At 40.8% G+C, this 5,472-nt stretch overlaps 1 long non-coding RNA gene across 1 annotated transcript; it reads right to left on the bottom strand.

Annotated features, from left to right (window-relative positions):
* Positions 1–1,489: 1,489 nt before the first annotated feature.
* On the bottom strand, positions 1,490–4,227 carry LOC110497878 (uncharacterized). The gene is made up of 2 exons (XR_002469732.3): positions 4,152–4,227; positions 1,490–2,414 (listed from the first exon to the last, which is right to left on the bottom strand). It is a non-coding gene; the product is annotated as an uncharacterized LOC110497878 (long non-coding RNA).
* Positions 4,228–5,472: the final 1,245 nt, after the last annotated feature.

The raw sequence follows: 5,472 nt of genomic DNA, 5'->3' as shown, positions 1-5,472 counted from the left end.
TTAAGGCCTGCTACCAGCAGGAACATGGAGCACCCCATGTCAGTGTCAGTAAGTCATAACGGCACATCACTTACAGTTGAGGCGAGCACAGGGTCAAGCTGCAGTGCAGCTCCTCTGGATGGAGAGTGTGTTGTGCTGTTAACGGCCTTGCTCAAGCCCATTAACAGTAGGGGAATATCTTCAGGATGTGAAGCAGCCATCCAGATGCCAGATCAATTACCTCCTTTTTTCCAGCACCTTGGCCAGGGATTCAAAGCAGCCACCTTTCAGTTATAGGTCCAACTCCTTAGGTGCTCCCTACCGGTCCTATTTGAATAACTAATACACCACTCATTTGAGGAGTGGAGAAGCCCTATGCACCATAAACCTGCCTCCTGGATTAACTTCCTGTCAGAGAGACTCTGATTAGAGGTTTAGACAGGAGACCCTGGGCCAATGGGAGGTCACGGGTGAGGGCTTAGGGGTCATAGTGTGGGCCAGTTTGTTTAACATGGCCCAGTGCCCCGGGTGGGTGGATTTTGCACATTTTTGATCATTCCATTGGTCCTTAAACTAAATCTCCACCCATCCGTGGCACCGGTCCATGCAGAACAAACTCGCCCAGTAAGAGGGGAAGTTAGACATTAAAATACAACTTGAACCACAGAGTAAGGCTGCCTTTAAATCAAAATGCTTATAATGCCTGTCCAACACAGTGGTGTGACGAGAAGGAACACTGCTTTAAGTTTTCAGGGGATGCATCTCTGCAACTTTTCAGACGGACAGCGCAACACAATGCCAGGGCCTCCCCAACGCCCTCCTCCCATTGAAAGACATTGAGTTGCTGCGTCTTTTACACATCCATTTGTCTGATTTGAATGCCCCCTTAGTCCTCAATAATCAGCAATATACTTGTTAGATGTGAACTCTTGCTCTTTCAAGCACACTCAGTAGTTCCCTCCACACCTCTCTAGTCGCTACAGAGACAGAACATGCCAAGGACCTCCAGAGCCTTCTGACCAACCACCTGCGACCTCTTCAGAGCACAGAGAAGTAGGCCCCACTCATAATAGTATACTTATGGCACCTTCACTATTGCGGTCTGTGTGATATAGCATATAATCAAGGGTTCCTGGTTGGATTTACCATACTCACTTCAATACGTAGGCTCTCACCTCCCTCTAAAAAAACAAACATGCATCTTTCCCCCTGTCCCAGGTGAGTCTGCTGGGCAATGGATCTCTAGAGCAGCACATCAAAAACCATGCCACCCTGTTGCCAGCAGGCCGTTCCCTGAGGAAGGATACACCGTCCAAGGCTTTCAATGGCCGAATTTATGAAGCTGTGTAAAAACGTTTTTTAATTTTTTTTATTTTAGTTAGGTTAGAAAATAATAACTATTTCATAGCCTGTTGGTCTTCACATTTTTACTAACTTATGGAAACTTAAACATGCAGACTGTATCAAGACTTAGTTTATGATTCAAAAGTTCTACAATTCAAGTAATGTACAGGGTGAATACATTTTTATTCATTTATATCAGACACATCACACAGGTGTAACAACTAAAATATGTATATGAAAGACCAGATTGAAGAATGGGACAATAGACAAGTGAATATAAGTCAGTGCTTGCATTTGTATCAGTAGTGGTGAAAAAGTACCCACTTGTCATAGTAAAAGTAAAGATGTCTTAATAGAAAATGACTCAAGTACAAGTGAAAGTCACCCAGTAAAATTCTACTGGAGTAAAAGTCCAAATGTTTTTGGTCTTAAATATACTTAAGTATCAAAAGTAAATTTAATTTCAAAAATATACTTAAGTATATACTTAAGTGTTTTAAATGTACGGATTGCCAGGGGCACACTCCAACACTCAGACATAATTTACAAACAAAGCATTTGTGTTTAGTGAGTCTGCCAGATCAGATGCAGTAGGGATGACCAGGGATTTTCTCTTCTCTTTAAGAGTGGGAATTTTCCTGTCCTGCTATGTAAGGAATAATTTTGGGTGTCAGGGAAAATGTATGGTGTAGAAAGTACATTATTTTCTTTAGGAATGTAGTGGAGTAAAAGTAGTAGTCAAGTAGTCAAAAATATAAATAGTAAAGTAAAGTACAGATACCCCCAAAAATGACTTAAGTAGTACTTTAAAGTATTTTTTAGTTAAGTACTTCACACCACTGTATATCAGTTTGTATGAATGAGTGGTTACAAGATATGTAGGCCTTCCAAACACACACCAGAGACAGAAGGGTGTTCTACATTATTTATTTAACAATAGCTAAAAGTCCCAAGTGGACAAGTCCAAAAAGATCAATTGGAAAAGTCCTATTTTAAAAGACCTTGAGGACTCTTCCGTGGTCACACCACTGCAGGCACACTGAGGGATCCAAGCCAGTATTCGCAGCAGGCCTCTCCTGGGTTCTGTTGTACTGAGTGAAAGAAAGATTCTGTCAACAGATTTAGCTGAAACGTCATAGGGCCAATTACAATAAAACTCCACAATACCTCTGCAAAAATGATTAAACTAAATCATAATAAGCCACAATAGAACTAAGGAAAGGAGTATAATATCAAAGGTAATGGGGAAATAGTAAATAGATTTAAACAAACTTAAATGGGAAAATCAAAAAGACTTGAATGGGACAATAAAAATGGAGGCAGGAGACAGTGGCTTAAGTAATGTTATCTGGTATCAATAAAGGCTAATCATGTCTACTCAGAAAAGTTTTCCATTGTCATTGGGGGGACACTAGTAACTCAAATAGTTCAGATGTGAGCAATGAGTGTTCAGGCAGAAAAGTCACTATAATCCATAATGAATTCAACCCGAATTGTGCTTCACCTTTCCAGTATCCCAAAAGGCCTCCTCTCTGGTTCACAGTAGGTGCACTACTGTACTGGCTGTGCGTAGCACACAAAGCAGTAGAGAATGTCAGCAGACAGTGCTAGCAGGTGAAATGTTGGAAATGGAATATGGAGAGGTACTTAGCTTTTGGAAAGGGTGAAGCGTTGACCCCAATAGTCAGTAGCAGGTCAGTAAAGTATAGGTAGCAAAGATATTGTTTTTATTTTCTAAAATCATTAGCTAGCTACATTGATGACCTCAGCTAATGTTTGAAGTTCTCTCTTTCCCCAAGCATTTTCAATTTAGCTAGGCTCATCCAACAGGCTTATGCTGCACTGAAACAAAGACAATACCAGACCAGACAGCCTGACCCTGATCCTATTGCGTTTAAGTTAGCTAACTACCTAAATGGCCTTTTCATAATCTTTATAGATAATATAAATATATTTGTTTTCCCCAAGCACCTAGAGTTGCCTGATATAGCAAGCCAGTACGGTAGCTAGGATGCATGCAATGTGTGACATTAGTTGCTATATGGGTGACATTAGATAGATGTTCTTTACCATTCGTCCATCAGATTTGCCACCAACGTTCCTTATAGGACACATCACACTGCACTCTAAACTACTCTGTAAACTGGTCATCTCTGTATGCCCGTCGCAAGACCCACTGGTTGATGCTTATTTTTTGTTTTGTTTTAAACTTAGGCCTCACTCCCTCCTATCTGAGATACCTACTGCAGCCCTCATCCTCCACATACACCCGTTCTGCCAGTCACATTCTGTTAAAGGTCCCCAAAGCACATAATCCCTGGGTCGCTCGTCTTTTCAGTTTGCTGCAGCTTGTGACTGGAACGAGCTGCAAGAAACACTCAAATCGGACAGTTTTATCTCAATCTCTTCATTCAAAGACTCAATCATGGACACTCTTATTGACAGTTGTGGCTGCTTCGCGTGACGTATTGTTGTCTCTACTTTTTCGCCCGTTGTGCTGTTGTCTGTCTTTTGTCGTGATGTGTTATGTCCTATATTTGTATTTTATTTTTAATCCCAGCCCCCGTCCCCACAGGAGGCCTTTTGTAGGCCGTCATTGTAAATAAGAATTTGTTCTTAACTGACTTACCTAGTTAAATAAATAAAGGCAAAAAAAATAAATGGGTGAGATGAAACCGGAAGGAATGACATCGCATTCGAAAAATATTTATGTCTGGAATTATTGAGTCTACCATTACAGAAATCCACTTGCAAATCTTTACATAAATTAGATCATCAAAAACACGTTGAAATAGCATTAGGCTGAATTCCTAAGCTAGCTTTCTTACCTAAAATAAGAAGCGCCTTTTGGGAAGTCCTCCATGTTGCAATGTGGCTACTGGTTAGATACCTGGGGATGTAAACATCACGTTGGTCCCACCTTCCATTTAGCTAGCTAGCCAATCACTGGCATTGTAACAAGTGCTGTGATTTGTCAATAAGGCTGCCAATCATATTTGAGTAACATGTAGATTTGCGAACACACAAGTGCATTTCGAGAGAGCGCAGGCAAGTATACCGTGAGCAGGGAGATGCTGATCTCAACACTTAATTTATTGCGCTCAATTCTACTTTCTGGGAAAGCAAAAAAACATTGAGGTCTTTACTCTCTCTTTTAGCTCATCAACATAATCGTCTCCGTCCTAAATATATTTTATCTGAACTATCAACTCTCTCCACACGTGCTCATTTTTTTGTGTGCAATTTTATAACACATTTCATGCAATTTTACTCATTTTACCATGGATTGGAGAGCAGAGGAGGCTGGTGGGAGGAGCTATAGGAGGACAGGCTCGTTGCAATGGCTGGAATGGAATGCATGGAACAGTATCAAACATCAACATATGGAAACCACTTGTTTGACTCTGTTCCATTTATTCCATTCCAGCCATAACAATGAGCCCATCCTCCTATAGCTCCCACCACCAGCCTCCTCTGGGAGATATACATTTTTGCAGTTTTAAAGCTAATTTCCTGCATTTCTACACATTTTCCATGACTTATGCCATGTAAATATGACATCTGAGTGAGAGTGACTAACAAAGTCAATGTCACACCCTCTCCCTGGGCACAGATTGTCGCTGGTTTAATGTTGAAGGAAGAGCAAACATCTGAAGCAGGCGGGCCGGTGGATAAATAAATATTAGTTGTCCTTGTTTGAACAGTGGAGCACTCTCTGTCTACACATACAGCAGGTGTTACTAATGACTCTTTGTTTACGCTTACTGTTTGTCACGCATTACGAAACACATGAGTGTATGGAGACCATAATGGAGTCCATCTGCTTATGTTACTCACAGGAAAACATGTAGACACACTGCATTTTTAGTCAAGCACTTGTTTATCTGTGTAAGGCCATTGTTCATTTTCACAGGCTTCTCATTTATAAACCATAAAGCATTAAGATTTCTTGATTTAATTCCTCCCTCCCCCAAGACATGCACAACATTGCTGTACCAGTGCACTAGACAAATTAGGTCAGAGTGTATCCTGAAATTAAATCAAATGCACAAATGGAATACATTAAACATGTGCAGTATTTCCAGTGGTGAAACCTTGCAGAAGCATAAAGCCCTGCAATTTGATTTCATAAGTAGAGCCAACCACAGT

The sequence above is a fragment of the Oncorhynchus mykiss genome, chromosome 19, assembly GCF_057628025.1.
Source record: "Oncorhynchus mykiss isolate SJ-2025 chromosome 19, ASM5762802v1, whole genome shotgun sequence".
Taxonomy (NCBI): domain Eukaryota; kingdom Metazoa; phylum Chordata; class Actinopteri; order Salmoniformes; family Salmonidae; genus Oncorhynchus; species Oncorhynchus mykiss.
The sequence above is the reverse complement of the archived record's forward strand: the minus strand, read 5'-3'. Positions and strand labels throughout refer to the sequence as shown.